We start from the raw sequence: 9,124 nt of genomic DNA, 5'->3' as shown, positions 1-9,124 counted from the left end.
CATTTGAATAACAATGCATTCTTTTAAGCCAGGCTAATGGGAAAGTAATCTTTCTCTTCCAGAGCTATTGCTCTATGAAGTGCTTACCAAATAGGGTTTTTAAATAGCAAGAGAGCCAAACTCAGTTTGGGAATTAATGTGTTTAAACCTAGCTGGAAATATTCCTCTTCAATCCCAAGGCAGAAACTGGAATTTGAAATCCCAAGGAGCTCCAGCCTCCATGGGCTGAGAAGCCAGAAGTCACCATGGTGTGGCTCAGCAGTTAGGTTCCAGCAAGGCCACCCGATGACGGCCCTGCCCCACAGCTCTTCCTTCCTGGGCCCAAGAGCTCTCCCCTTCAACTCCCTGAAGTCCCCGATGGGCTCCATCACCGCTGATCAGGTCAAAGAGAAAAACCGACTTGTGACACCCGAGTTTATAAGGACATGGCCTTAGAAGCAGCCGAGTAGATGTAAAACCACCCTCTGGCTCCTCATGGACCGGTGGCCACTGTGGCTATTGGCATCATGTTTTTATCCCCAAGACATGTCCAGGCCTTTGGATTCAGGGCTAGAGACTCCAGTTGGCCATCTGGAAGCAGAGGCTGCTCCTAACCCCTGAGGCTGGCAGCCTGGGCCACACCAGTACAACATCTGTGCACCTGCCAAGTCTTCCAGCCAGCCAAGAAGGGCTCCAGCCAGAGGGAGGGTGTCTGACTCAGTTTCCCCACACCCAGCTTCCTTGCAGGACCCCAGACTTCCACAGCCGCTTGCCTGTTACAGACATGTGGGAGATGCTGACCAGTACGTCTATGGCCGACCGTTCAGAAATGCCAGAGCTGCAGCAGCAGTTTCCAGCCTGGCTCTTTCCTCTCCATCTGCAGCATTTTTCTGTCCCTCTCAGAATTTCAATCCTCTCTCCATCCAGCCCCCAACCACCCTAACCTCTGCAGACTGGAGCTAGGCCTCAGGAAGCCCTGAGCATCCGGCTGAGCCAGGCCTGCCTCAGCTTCAAGGGAGAGCTTCACACTGGGTGTGTTGGAATGAGAACAGCAGTGTCCATGTCCTCGGGGAGAGTAGAGATTTATCAGGCAGAAAAATGATTGAATTCTTTTGTGCGTGCCTTTTAAAACTGGACAAAATCACCTCCAAATTATGATGGCTTTCAGGAGCTGGAGGGAAGGGGAAATTGAATATGTGCTCTTCCAAGTTATGAGGTATTGATTGGGGACTAATGGAGGGAAATGGATAATTGGCTAATTGATCGGACAATTTATATACTCAAACCACCACCAGGTTGCGGGTGCCCCCAGCTGGATACGGCCTGTTCCCTCATTAGATCTGTCAAGATGCAGAAGGCTGGAGACCTCAGTGTGTGTGCCATGTGGTACCGGGGTCCCCAAGACCACCGTCGAGTTTGATGATTCTCTAGACAGATTTAACAAAACTCAGAAGAGCTGTTGTACTCTGGTTCCAGTTTGATGCAGCAAAAGGAGGCAGATTCGAACCAGCAAAGAAAAATGGGACATAGGGCAGAGTCCAGGCAGGAGCTTTCCATTGTTTCCTTCCAGCAAAGTCATAGACATAGCACTTTATGCACCCAGCAAAGATGTGTGACAGCAGGGACGAGAGCCTGCCGGGGAAGCTCGCACGAGACTCGGTGTCCAGTGTCTTTACTGGGGGTCCTGTAGGCATAAAGCACCCACATGACTGACCTTGGCTCTTCACACTGAGCCCTCCTCCCCTCGGAAGTCAAACTACTGAGATTGTGGCCCAGGCTCCCAGGCAAACACGTCTGTGCCCTGTCTAGGGCATTCCCCAGGAGTCGCCTTGTTGGCTATGCTCTCCAGCCTGGCCCTGGGCCCCAGGCCTGCAAAGACACTGATCAAGCAGGATATTCCAGTGGCTTAGAAGTTACCTGTCTGGTAAATGGCAAGTCCTGAGATGGGGATGCATAGGTTTTGGACAACATGAGCCTCCTGAGTTAATCCTTTTCTGCCCAAGGGCCATGACAGCTGCATCTACTGCAAGGCTGGGGTAGAGGAGGAGATTCGTGATGATGATGATAATGATTATTCCCTGTCTCATCTTTATTATAAATCTTCTATCAATCCTGCCTTGCTCTACAGAACCATTCTGCTGGCCACACCGAATCATTTCTGCGAAGTTGCCAGCCCTTGGGGCTATAATTATTTTTTAAACACAAACTTCATTTCAAAATAGTTTAGATTTAACAAAAAATTGCTGAGACAGTTCCCAAATGCCCCTTCCCCCAGGTTCCCTACCATTTACCTCTAATTTTAGAATGGTACATGCATGATAATTAAGGAAGCACTATTAACATGTCATTATTAACCAAAGTTCATACTTTTATTCAGATTTCCTTAGTTTTTACCTCACATTTTTTTCTGTCCCAGGATCACATTACATCTGACTCATCACGTATCCTTAGGCTCTTGGCCATGACGGTTTTTCAGACTTTCCTTGTTTTTGATGACCTTGATGGTTTTAAAGAATACCAGTCAATAGTAGATTTTATTTATTTATTCATGAAAGACACAGAGAGAGAGAGAGAGTCAGAGACACAGGCAGAGGGAGAAGCAGGCTCCCCATGGGGAGCCTGATTTGGACTCGATCCCAGAACTCTGGGATCACGACCTGAGCCGAAGGCAGACAGACGCTCAACTGCTGAGCCACCCAGGTGCCCCTATTTGTATTTCTGCGTGGAAGGTTTGACTCGGCTCTCCCATTTATTTTTAGTTTAATTGTTTATTTATATCAGTATGGGCTCATAGATATTTATTTTACGTTTGTGTTATAATCCCATACTCTTTTATTTATTTTCTTACTCAAATTCTTCCAGCTTTGGACTTTGGGAACTCTTTTAGTTACTCTCTGTGTCCATTTGACATACCTCATTGTTAGGGGATTTGTGTTTGTAGCATTTCTTTCCTTTCTGATAGAATAAGATGCTCCAGGTTCATCTTATATATTTCATTACCCCATCGAATCAGCCAATTCTCCAAGAGGTTATAATTGTTTTTTATAAAGATTTTATTTATTTATTCATGAGAGACACACAGAGAGAGGCAGAGACACAGGCAGAGGGAGAAGCAGGCTCCATGCAGGGATCCCGACCTGGGACTCGATCCTGGGACTCCAGGACCACGCCCTGGGCCGAAGGCGGGCACTAAACCCCTGCGCCATCCAGGGATCCCCAAGAGGTTATCATTTTTAACGCTGCACCTGACATCCTGAAATTGCAGGATGTCCTATAAAAAGATGCCTTAAGACCACGTAATCCATTCCCTCATGTTATGGATGAGAGCCTGAGGCTGAAAGGGAGTGGGTGAGGTAGACATTGGCCACCATCATGCATCTCCAAGTGGCTTGGTCTCCCACCGTTCCACAGTAACGTCCTTCCCTCATTTTTATTTGCAGAAGTAAAACAAGAAAAGATAGGGTTGCACTCCAAGATAGCTCCTGGAAATTGCTTTCTGGAATAAAATTTTATTAGAACTTGCTTTCACATTATTTTCCCTGTCTCCAAAAAAGTCGAGGACTGAAATAAAACTTCTGGTTAGTAAAGACATCTAGCTGACGCTGCTTCTGCTTAATGAAAGTCCTGCTGGATACGCTCAAAGCGAGAGCCCTCTTATTAGCCAATTTAATACTGTGCCTTCTTCTATAGAGGCATTTGGTTACATTTTCTTTTTATAAAGCCATTAAGTGTTTGATGATAATCGTTCCCATGGATACAGTAAATTTCATTTTCTTGGGAAAACACAGGTTCTTGCATTTAATTCTATATTTACTGCATAACTTATTTTAATGCTAAGGGATTGGGGGCAAACAGCACACAGGATTCTAGAAGGAAGTAATCCCATGGTCAGGACAGCATGAGACAATGGAAGACACCGACCTAGATTCCAGGACACGAAGAATATTAAAGGAGTAACAGTCTTCCAACCTGGGCCACTTACCTGTTTCAGCAGGGAGCCAGCCAAGGATCCTCTATGGGTCGTTCCAGAAAAACAAGACCCCAGGTAATATGGCCAATATCATTGTGAGTCGTTTATTAACAAGTCTCAGCTCTTTGGGGGATGAACATGAAAAGGTTTCATTTTCCCAGAAACTGTGCTCTGGAGATTCTCCTTATCTGTGAGATTCCTGTAATGGCGGTGTGATTCTACAAGGTACTGAAGTTATTGAAAGAGCTTCATTTTGGTGTTTAAGACTTGGTCTTGTTCATTTTACGATTGTAATTTCATATTCTATTCCAAAGCCTGAAAGAGCTGCTCCCCTCGCCCCTCCTCCTTCTCAACACAGTCTCTAGCAACTGTGTGTCTTCTCTTTTCCTTTCTCTCTCCCTTTCTCTCCCTCCTTCCTCCTTCCCCTCCTCTTCATCTCTCCCCTCCCCTGCTCTCTTGCTCTTTTTCTTCTCTCCCTCCTTCCTCCTTTCCTCCCCTCCTCTTCTCCTTTCTCTCTCCCTCCCTCTCTCTCTGCCTCTGCCTGCCCCCCAGAATCACTCCGTGATCCCCTCTCCTCATCCACACTTCCAGTGGTGGTGCTATCTATGCTTCAGAGGATGATTACCACCAGAACCTTCCACAAAGTCCCTTCTCCCCAGCATAATCTCTGGCCCTTTGGGTGGTGGGAACACAGGTAGCCGCCCACCTCCACCTTGTAGTCACCACTTCCTTCTCTCACTCCAGCCCCTTTGTCTCTGCCCCGGCAACAAACAGCTTTCAGACCAGACACCACAGTGGAGCCAGTGTGGGAGAATCAGGTGCCCCCAGTCATGAAACAGGTTCCCCACATGAAACTCCCATCCTTTCACAGAAAAGGAAGGGCAGGGACGTAGCCCTCCCTCCATCAGCCTCCTCGACCTTGCCTGGGATGATGGAGTGACTCCACTCTCCGTGGCACAGGGACCCCCTGGCACATCACTCTGGGCAGGAAGAGTTCTGCATCATTCTCTCCCCACCCTGGGTCTGGGGCCATCTCCTTAGACATTGAGGACATGTGGGGACAAAGGTCAGCACAGTGGTTCTCAAAGTGTGACCCCAGGACTCACAGCATCAGCATCACCAGGGAATCTGATGGAAATGCCAATTTTCAGGTCCCACCCCAGAGCTCCGGAGTCAGAAATCCCGGGGGTGAGGCCAGCGACCTGTGGTTTCACAAGCCTTCCAGGTGATTCTAACCAGCCATGCTAAGCATAAGAACCATTGCTTCCAGATGCCAAGGATCTTCCACCCTTTTTTTCTTTTTTGTCTTTTTTTTTTTTTTTTTTTTTTACAGCCATGCCTCCGCATTTAACTTCTTTAATCTCAGTTTCTAAGGAGTTGAAGTGATTTTAAGTTCCCACAGCTACTTAGCAGCAGTGTTTAGAAAGGTGGTGTCTACACTGGCAGTTAGTGATCTCTAGCGTCTCTAGGGGAGCTACAGTCAACAGGGCAAGGGTGGATCAGCTCTGAGCCATCTTCAGGGGCTTCCTAAAAGCCACCTCATTAAGATAAAAGATGTGGTTGCAAAGGGCTTGCTGTGCAAACAAAAGAGTCTCCCTTTAATCACTCCAGACAGGTTTCAGGAGTGGACAGAGACCAACTATTATAATGGAAGACGCTCTCATTGTTCCTATCAGTTAGGAAATTACAAGAGTTTTAGGAGCCATGGCCAGGACCCAGGGACAAAGACCAAAATAATGTATTCCTTTTTATACACAGTATCACAACACAGGGTGGGCGTTCAGCCGCTGAGGGCCAACAGAAGCCCCCTGCCACGGCTCCAGCGCCTCCAGCAGGGGCCACCCCAACAACAGCACCTGAGAGCACTTCCCTGAGGACGGGCGGGGCTCAACCCCTGCGGAGGCGAAGCCAGGTGTCCAGGTGTCCAGGTGCTATTTTCAGGGCGAGAAAAAGAAACCTTGGTGTGATATGAAAATTAGGTCACATTGAACCTTAACACTGAGTGGGCTTTACAGTCACGTTAGAGGAAAGCAAGAGACTGCCCAGAGTTTAAGTGACTTGTTCAGGGTCACCTGGCCAGAGGTTTGCTTATGAAGATCCTGGGGTTCTTGGGGTTTCAAGAACCATCTCCAACAAACCGTGAAGGCCTTTTAAGAGAAACAAAGCAAAACCTGTTTCTAAACTGTTTCCCTGTACATGAACCGTCCAGGTGAACACAGCAGGTACACAAATCTTGGGGGGTTACAAGGCAGCTGCCAGCAGAGAAGCTGCTTCTGAAGACTTGTGTTGCGCCGAGCAGCCTGGCCGGCCCTGCCCGTCCCGAGGCTGGGCGGGCTCGCTGCTCCGGGGCTGCGGTAAGAGGACCACAGCGGGGGCAAGGGGCAGCTTAAACAACACGAATGAATTTTCTCACAGTTCGGGAGGCTGGGAGTCCCAGGTCAGGGTGTGGGCAGGGTTGGTCCCCACACCCCCAGGCCTCTCTCCTCGCCTTGCCGACGGCTGCGCCCCCTGTGTCCTCACATGGTCCTCCTCTACATGTACCCCCCACTCCGCCGGGTCTCCTCCTCTTACAGGGACAGCAGTCCCATCAGATCAACCCTCCCTTACGACCTCATTGCACTTTAATTACATCTTTGAAGTCTATATATGCAAATACACTTCCGTTGGAGAGTGGGGCTTCAACCTGTGAATTTGGGGAAGGATGTGATCCAGTCCATAGACAATAAAGACAAGTTCAACCCCCTCTGGCCAACCCCACCCCACCCTGTAGGCCCAGCTCACCGTCCCTTTATCCTGGTGCCTCCCTCCCCCACTCTGTGAGACGCCCCCATCCTTTTCCTCCACGGCACTTAGCATACTTATAATCACATCTTTATGTGTATGAGGCTTCATTCATGGTCTACTCCTTGCGTTGGATGACAGACCTCAAGGACCCTGTCTGCCTTGTTTCCTTGTGTTTCTGGCACCTGGCAAAGTGCCTTGCACACAGTAGGCATTCAAATACTTTTGGAATTAATGAATTAATCAGTGCTTATATGGTAAAAAAAAAAAAAAGTTATAGAGAGTCTGTCTTGGCAACACTTCGGTTAGGTCAAACTAAAAAGCATGAAGAATTTTTTTTTTTTTTAATCAACAAGCATCATTTTCCAATAGCTTAGCAGGTCCAGCATCCAGCCGGCCCCAGCCCCTGTCTGACAAATGCCTGAGTGATGGATAGTTCGAGAGAGAGGACAGTGAGTGTGAGATCAATGATTCTATAATTTGATGTTGCAGACAGAACATCAAAGGACAGTCTCCGTTGGGGCCAGGGAGGCAGTGAGAGTCACAGAGTTACAGAAAGCCAAGACGGGGATACGGCTGACGGGAGGTCTGAGTATGATGTTGGGGCCATGCCCCCTCCCCGATGCGCAGCCCTGCTATGTCCACCTGGATGCCCAACTCCTAGGTGGGGTCGGGCGTGTTCAGCTGTCCACACACCTGGACAGATAGATAGCAGATGACAAGCCTTCTTCGGTTTGCTCTTGGGTTTTGTTCTTTTGCTATGACCCCACTGAATGCCTCTCTTGAATATAATTCAGGGTAATCGCTGTCATGGACATTTTGGCCAATCCTAACCTCAGCACACCCCCGGTATAGTTTTACTGTGCAGAGCAGTACTTTCCAACTTCTAGCACAAGCAATCCTCCTACACTCTACTCAGTGTGGTTGGAGAACCAGCACCATCAGCCTCCCCTGGGCCTTGGTTAGAAGTGCAGGATCCCAGGCCCCACCCCAGAGCGACAGAATCAGAATCTCTATTTTTGACAATATCTGCAGGAGACTCATAGGCAGATTAAAGTTTGAGAAGCATTTAACAGAGAGCAGCCCGGGTGGCTCAGCAGCTTAGCACCGCCTTCAGCCCAGGGCGCGATCCTGGAGTCCCGGGATCCAGTCCCACGTCGGGCTCCCGGTGCATGGAGCCTGCTTCTCCCTCTGCCTGTGTCTCTGCCTCTCCCTCTGCGTGTGCTTCTCATTAATAAATAAACAAATTCTTTAGGGAAAAAAAAAAAGAGAGAGAGAAGCGCTTAACCAGAGTTCCCCAAACGTAGTTTCTTCTGATGACAGTGTCACAGAATGAGAGTGTCATGGGATCCCACCACTGCCCTTCAGGGGAGGCCTAGGACACCGGATTTTACGTACCACACCTAATATAATGATATAATATGACCAGAAATTATATATCCAGGATCTCTCAAGTTTCTCTAAACATTAAAGAATCCTGGGGAGCTATTTCACCAAAAAATAGTAAGTTTAGATATCATTTAAATCTCCCATTTTGGAGTTGAAGTAACAGTTTGACTCCTGATCAGATAAAATGTGTCCATGCCTGGGAGCACCTGGGTGGCTCATTAGGTTAAGTGTCTGCCTTCAGCTCAAGTCATGATCTCGGGTCCTGGGATGGAGCCCCATGTGGGGCTCTTTGCTCAAGGGGGAACCTGCTTCTCCCTCTCCCTCTACCTGCTGCTCCCCCTGCTTGTGCTCTCTCGCGCGCTCGCTCTCTCCCTCTCTTCTCTCTCTGTCAAATAAATAAATAGTTTTTTTTTAAATGTGTCTGTGCCTGAATTAGGAAACCGTGGTCACTGTCATCAACACAGGGTCCAAGTGTAAACCCCAAGGAGGCTCCAATGACAGAGGAAGCACGGAGGCATCCCTTAGGGACACACGAGGTCATGTGGGCTTGTGCCGCATTGTTTGAGTCCTTTGTCAAGTTTGCCAAATCAATACTCATCTTCCAAGATCACAAGATTACATGAAAACAAAGCTGAGGTTGTGGCATGGTGTTGACTGTGCAGTAGTCACTGGGCTATTTCTCAGAAACACCTTTCCATGTCTTTATCCCATTGAGATCGTCAGGAAGCCCCTCGGAGCGAGCTGGTGAGCACCAGTGACAGTGGTTGAGGGGAGCTTGAAGGAGTGTGGGCGGATGTCCCCAGAGAACATCTGAGGAAACTGTCTGAGTGAGACCCTGCCGATCCCGTTGGCCCAGTGCCCTGGGGTGAGGCCTGGAGCCGGGCCCTCAGGGGATGGTCTAGGTCAAGGTCCCCCAGCAGACTGCAGGCCTCAGATCCCAGCTCCACCACTTCCTGTGTGAACTCGGGAAAGTTCCTGCCAGGCTCTAAGCCTCAGTTTCCTCCT

At 48.7% G+C, this 9,124-nt stretch overlaps 1 long non-coding RNA gene across 1 annotated transcript; it reads left to right on the top strand.

Annotated features, from left to right (window-relative positions):
• Nucleotides 1-3,847: 3,847 nt before the first annotated feature.
• Nucleotides 3,848-8,535, top strand: LOC144319758 (uncharacterized). The gene is made up of 2 exons (XR_013385491.1): nucleotides 3,848-4,024; nucleotides 5,708-8,535. It is a non-coding gene; the product is annotated as an uncharacterized LOC144319758 (long non-coding RNA).
• Nucleotides 8,536-9,124: the final 589 nt, after the last annotated feature.

Source organism: Canis aureus, chromosome 8 (assembly GCF_053574225.1).
Source record: "Canis aureus isolate CA01 chromosome 8, VMU_Caureus_v.1.0, whole genome shotgun sequence".
NCBI classification, from domain to species: Eukaryota; Metazoa; Chordata; class Mammalia; order Carnivora; family Canidae; genus Canis; species Canis aureus.
The sequence above is the reverse complement of the archived record's forward strand: the minus strand, read 5'-3'. Positions and strand labels throughout refer to the sequence as shown.